The following is a 6,787-nucleotide window of genomic DNA, read 5'->3' on the forward strand; positions in this document are numbered from 1 at the left end:
TTTCCTTATTTGGGGTCTGATGCCTAGCTGTATCACCTGTTCAGTAATCCACAACTTGGCTCCCCTGGCCAGGAAGAGAAGGATTTCTTCTTGGTAGTCTACAAAAGGTGAGATTGAATATACTAGTGGAGGGTAAACTATTCCTGAATAGACCCCCTCACACACACACACACACACACACACACACACACACAAAACCTACCAGTGATAAGTCCCAAAGTAGCTTTCATCGAAAAGGTACTTTTCCAGCATTTCAGCCCAGCCACAACTTTTGTGGGTGGCGTATAGAAAACCTTAAATACCTGTTTACTAATGTTTCCCTCCTGGGCCCCTGGGTCCCACAGATGGGGAGGGGAGTGGCTCCAGGAACCAGGAGAAATCCCTAGATCAGGGAATTATTAAAACATATTTCCTTTTCCATTTCTTTGCCAAATCATTCTTCTTAGACGTCTGACAGCAAGTAACAAATGAAGTTCCTTGCTCCAATCTCAGGCTCAGAGCGACAAGGCAGGTCACACTGGGTGGCTGTCCCTCCTCACGCTCTCCTCCCTCTCTGGGGTTCCTTCTCAAAAAGTCTGAAGCACTGCTTAGCGCAGGTCGTCCTCTTCCCTGAGCAATGGTTGGGAGAGGATCACTCAACCTGAGAAACTGGCTCAAAAGGAAGCAGGGATTTCTGTGGGGAGAGGAGATAGGGCATCCCAGAGTCTGAGCTGGGGTCCCTTATGGTTTTCAAGGCAGGCAGGCATCGTTGCTTTCAGATCACCTGAGCTCTCTCTTGTCCCCTGCTGGGAATCCCCAGGAGCTGGAGCTCATCAATGGAGAACCCCTCGCTGCTTCGCCTAGGAGACGCCTTGAGCCCTAAATGTGCTCTGGTTGCTCTCCTGGCTGCAGGCAGAAATGTGGGCAGAATCGGAGAGACGAGCCCAGTGGAAAAGCATCTTCCAGGCTACAAAGTTCGCGCACCAGCTGCAAAGACCACAAAGATCTGGCCGCAGAAATGCAACGCACCGGCTCGCCTGCACCTAGCGGGGATCGCACACTCCTAGGCAAGGAGCCCCTGGCCTTGAGAGTTCCGGTCCCTAAACTTTCTGGGAGAGGTGAAGTAAGAGAAAGAAAACTGGCAAGTGCTTCCAGGAGCGGGAACCTGGGCTGAAGGAGAGATAGAGGTTCTGTTGGTTGCAGCCTGCCTGCTCCCTTCTGTCACCTGAGAGCCTAGCACATTTTCTCCTCACCAGCCTACTGTCCGGTTATGCAAATGTCATTACCTGTCTGAGTCTTGCATAACAGCGGGCGACGTCCAGCAGGGCTTACTCATGCAGTTCCATGTCTGGAGCAATGAGTCGCGCGCGGTCCAGGGCGAAACGGAGAGCTGGGTTCCAAAGAGCGTGGGCTTGAGTTTCCTGGGCGAAAAGGGAGGCTACCCAAAGGCGATCAGAGCTGGAGGCGGCTTGGAGGAAACGGTATCTTCTGGAGGAGTGGACAGAGCAGCCCCGCCTGTTTTCTCCACTCCCTGTCCTAGCCAGAAGATGCTAGGAAACTTCTCACCCAGGGAAGATTTCTAGAGTTCAGCAGAGCTTTTGTAGACTTCAAGGGGAGTTGGACAGTGAGAAGCTAAAATGGGTTCCTAAATTACTCTTCCCCTTTGCTAGAACGTCAGGTGCCACCACCTCTCGGCTCTGTGACCAGAGTCTTCGAAGTCGCCTGCCTCTCGGCCTCTTCCTTTGAGACTTTGCTTCGGAGCAGCGGTGCTCTAGCTGCACCTTGTCTTGGCCAAATGGTACACCGAGGGGCGCAGGTGCCTGAGCCTATAGCTCTCACTCTCCTCAAAAAGCATGCACGCCCTAAAGTGCAGCAGTCCTACCACCCAGACTGCAGTGTAAGCTTCAGGTGCGAACTCGGCCAGCCTCTCCCCGCCGGTTCGCTGCTCCAGGATTTCCCGTGAACCCCCTCCAGCGGGTGCGCAAAAGCCTACTGGGTCCCACTTAGCTCCGAAGAGGGAGCAGCGCCTGGGAAGTGCACTCCACGCTTGCCTCACATCCTGCCACCGCTGTTGCTGCCTCCAAAATAATGCCTAGAGTGGGGGTAGGAAGGTAGTGGAAATCACCTAGAGCTGCGTCTCCATAGCTAACAGTTTGGTGCCTCCGGGCTGACTGATTGCACCAGGGAGGAGGTGGGGATTCGAGAGAACAGCTCAGGCACGTCACAGAAAAGGGTTGCTGCTGCTCCTCCTCTTCCACATCCCTTTGGATTTGGGAGCGCGAGGAGGGGAGGGAGACTGGGAAAGACTGCCAACCCCGAGTCCCCCATACCCTGGTTTTAAAAAAAAGGAGGAGGAGGAGGAGGAGGAGGAGAAGGAGGAGGAGGACGAGGAAAAAGCACTTCCCTCTTACCTTTCCTGGGAGAAGGAAAGCGCGTCCCGGCAGCGCCGTCTAGTGTCCGTACCAGAGTAGGCCGGAATATAGGGTTGGGGCGAGCGCTGAACATAGTGCAGGGGTGGAAGGCCACTAGGCAAAGTTTTTTAGCCATCCTGGACCCTAGTTCCACCCACTGAATAGGTATCTTGCTCAATCAGCAGTTTACCTACTTGGTTCCCCCCAGGCCAGAACTTAATGGTATTAAAAATACAGGTCACCTAATTGTATTCATAATGAGAGTGTCCCAGTCCCAGAGAGAACTCCTTCCACCCTTCCCACGTTAGAAATCCCGAAGTCTCAGCGTTTTCCAGCCCTGACCATCATACAGTGAACAGGAGGGTTCTGGGACCCCGAGAGGGGGCTTGAAGATAGAACATGGGTTGTGATTGTTCATGCTGCGTGCCTGAGGCTCTCCAGAGATAATCCTGACCATCTGTTCTCCAAGGTCACAGGGCCCAGGAGCTCCTCTCTTTAAGAGAAGACGGACTGAGACTCAGAAACCGACAAGGTCTGAATTGCAGCAGAGGAAGAGTCCCGTTTTTGTTCCAGGTATCTTCCAAAGCATTCTACTCGGCTCATAGGCTCCTTGCTGATTAACACACTTAACAGAATTGCTCATTTACCGGGTCAGCTGAGCGCTATGGGCAAGCATTTGCTGTGGAGCTGTGCTCCTATTGGTCTTTCTCTGAGCTTTCTCCAGCTATTCCCCTGAGGTTGCTACATCGCTCTGTGTTGGCTACAAAGAATCAATGAGCCAGAGATGGAGAAAGGGACTTAGAGGGAGCAACTGAGAACTCTGTGCCTGGCACCTGGCACAGACTTGGGCCCTTCCAGCCTTCTTCCTTGGTCAGCTTAGCTTCGGTCCATCATCCACTGGATTTTTAAAGCCTGAGCCTGTGCACAATTAAAATTGCGGTCCCTCCTTCACCTCTCGTGCCAAGTTTATGCATTCTTTTTTTTCCCTGTGGGCCACCTCACCCATCATATCCTGGAAAACGGAAAAATTCTTTCTGCAGCTGAGGTTTAAATTGTGGAATCAAGAGACGCCAGGTGTGGAAGGAAAAGTCCTTTCAGCACAAACCAATATTCCCTCCCAAGGTTTTGTTTGTTTCATATGCACTGCAGGGGAGGAGGGGAAGGGGACAATATTTTTGAAACTGGAGAAATATCTTTTTTTTTTTTTCATTTTTTTTTTATTGGTGTTCAATTTACTAACATACAGAATAACCCCCAGTGCCCGTCACCCATTCACTCCCACCCCCCGCCCTCCTCCCCTTCTACCACCCCTAGTTCGTTTCCCAGAGTTAGCAGTCTTTACGTTCTGTCTCCCTTTCTGATATTTCCCACACATTTCTTCTCCCTTCCCTTATTTTCCCTTTCACTATTATTTATATTCCCCAAATGAATGAGAACATATAATGTTTGTCCTTCTCCGACTGACTTACTTCACTGAGCATAATACCCTCCAGTTCCATCCACGTTGAAGCAAATGGTGGGTATTTGTCATTTCTAATAGCTGAGTAATATTCCATTGTATACATAAACCACATCTTCTTTATCCATTCATCTTTCGTTGGACACCGAGGCTCCTTCCACAGTTTGGCTATAGTGGCCATTGCTGCTAGAAACATCGGGGTGCAGGTGTCCCGGCGTTTCATTGCATTTGTATCTTTGGGGTAAATCCCCAACAGTGCAATTGCTGGGTCGTAGGGCAGGTATATTTTTAACTGTTTGAGGAACCTCCACACAGTTTTCCAGAGTGGCTGCACCAGTTCACATTCCCACCAACAGTGTAAGAGGGTTCCCTTTTCTCCGCATCCTCTCCAACATTTGTTGTTTCCTGCCTTGTTAATTTTCCCCATTCTCACTGGTGTGAGGTGGTATCTCATTGTAGTTTTGATTTGTATTTCCCTGATGGCAAGTGATGCAGAGCATTTTCTCATATGCATGTTGGCCATGTCTATGTCTTCCTCTGTGAGATTTCTGTTCATGTCTTTTGCCCATTTCATGATTGGATTGTTTGTTTCTTTGGTGTTGAGTTTAATAAGTTCTTTATAGATCTTGGAAACTAGCCCTTTATCTGATATGTCATTTGCAAATATCCTCTCCCATTCTGTAGGTTGTCTTTGAGTTTTGTTGACTGTATCCTTTGCTGTGCAAAAGCTTCTTATCTTGATGAAGTCCCAATAGTTCATATTTGCTTTTGTTTCTTTTGCCTTCGTGGATGTATCTTGCAAGAAGTTACTATGGCCGAGTTCAAAAAGGGTGTTGCCTGTGTTCTTCTCTAGGAGAAATATCCTACAGTTTCTGTTGTTCTGTAACAGCTCTTATTTTCATATAAAAGCCCATTCTTCTGACAGGAAGTAAACAGCCAATTCTCTCTTCGTCTTCACTATGAAGTTCATGTAAACTCCCCTCTGCCTGCAAGCTTGCCCTGCCAGTCCACCTCACCACTTCCAGCTGACAGCCCAACCTACATTAATAATACTAATATTCAATACCATATGCTTTCAACCAGCTAGTGAGGGCATCAACACAGAATACACACACACACACACACACACACACACACACACACAAAGGAAACCACCATCTCCAGTCTTACCTTCCTGGTTGGGTGCCTGGTGCTTCCAGTCTAGCCTTTAGCAAAGCACCAAGCCCTCAGACCCTAGTCCTGAGCTGAGCAACTGGACTCTCATGGGCAAGTCCTTTTGGCCAAACCATGAGGGCTCTCACTTACATTAGGGTGTTAAGGAGCTAGTAGTTGGAGTGAAGAGAGCTCATTGAGGATAGTAGCCAATAATATCCTTTGGAAAATTGTGAAGTAGACAACACATTAAAAAACAAAACATAACAAAACAAAAACTCTATCTTCCTGTCCTGTTGATTCCTCCTTCCATCATCTTTCTTTTTTTAAGATTTTTATTTATTTATTCGTGAGAGATGCAGAGAGAGAGAGAGAGAGAGAGAGAGGCAGAGACATAGGCAGAGGGATATGCAGGCTCCAAGCAGGGAGCCAATGTGGGACTTGATCCTGGGACCCCAGGATCACACCCTGGGCTGAAGACAGGCGCTAAACCACTGAGCCACCCAGGCGTCCTTCACCATCTTTCTATACCCAATTCTACCCAGCTTCATTCTAACACCCAGTATGCCTTTATGTATCCAAGTTCTGCCCCTCCCATCCCATCAAAAGGTACTCTCCTATGTACCTCCCATTCTCCCAGTCCTCTCTGCTGATGATAATGGTTGGTTTTCCAGTGTGATAAATGACTAACTAGGCTTGCCAACCTTACTCTCCTGAGTGACATCACCCTCCACCAGAGATCTTAAGAAGACTTTCTATAACTGGGAATTTAAGGGACCATAGCATATCAGTGAATTTCCTTTGGATGGGAAAAGGGCTCTTGGTACGTACCAAAGAGGGTTGCTTGTTTGGCTAATCCCACTAGTCTGGTTTATGGTTAAATGAAGAGATCTCAAAGAATTTAAGGAATGTAAGAATAAAGAGTCCAAGCAGGAACAAAAGGCAAAGAAAATGAGGAAGGAACCAGTGACCTCTCAAAAACTATTCAGTGAAACTTGATGGTCTAGAACTTTGCTCCTCAAAGTGTTATCCAGCAGCACTGGTGCACCACCTGGGAGCTTGTTAGGAATGTAGAATCTTGGGCCCCACTCCCAGAACTACTAAATCAGAATCTTCACTTTATTTTTTTTAAGATTTTATTTATTTATTCATGAGAGACACAGAGAGAGAAAGAAAGAGACAGTCAGAGACACAGGCAGAGGGAGAAGCAGACTCCATGCAGGGAGCCCGATGCAGGATTCGATTCCAAGTCTCCAGGATCATGCCCTGGGCCAAAGGCAGGCGCTAAACTGCTGAGCCACCCGGGCTGCCCAGAATCTTCACTTTAATAAGATCCTTGAGTGATTTCATATACATATTAACAATCAAGAAGCATTTTCAGGATCCCTGGGTGGCGCAGCAGTTTGGCGCCTGCCTTTGGCCCAGGGCATGATCCTGGAGACCCGGGATCGAATCCCACGTCAGGCTCCCGGTGCATGGAGCCTGCTTCTCCCTCTGCCTGTGTCTCTGCCTCTCTCTCTTTCTCTCTGTATGACTATCATAAATAAAAAAAAGAAGCATTTTCAAGAAAAATTTTCAAGTCTGCCAAGCCCAGGAAAGGAAAAAGGGCAGTGAGTGTAATCACCCAAGGAGCTAATAATGAGATTTGGCATCACTATTGTTATGACAAGCACCAAATTAACAAGGCTGGAGTCATATCTGTTTAAGCCAACTAGGCCCAATCTATTTCATGACTATGAACTACACATCAAACTATGGTTAGTATCCCTACCTACAGATGACCTTT

General features: G+C 48.2%; 1 protein-coding gene across 1 annotated transcript in view; it reads right to left on the reverse strand.

Moving 5' to 3' along the window:
* The window catches only part of IL1RAPL2 (interleukin 1 receptor accessory protein like 2), a 1,262,761-nt gene extending 1,260,402 nt beyond the window's left edge, over positions 1-2,359 (reverse strand). The window contains exon 1 of the mRNA XM_077887847.1: positions 1,266-2,359. The gene's annotated coding sequence lies outside the window, so the exon portion shown is untranslated. The remainder of the gene's footprint in view (positions 1-1,265) is intronic.
* Between the last annotated feature and the right edge of the window lie 4,428 nt (positions 2,360-6,787).

The sequence above is a fragment of the Canis aureus genome, chromosome X (assembly GCF_053574225.1).
Source record: "Canis aureus isolate CA01 chromosome X, VMU_Caureus_v.1.0, whole genome shotgun sequence".
In the NCBI taxonomy this organism is placed as follows: domain Eukaryota; kingdom Metazoa; phylum Chordata; class Mammalia; order Carnivora; family Canidae; genus Canis; species Canis aureus.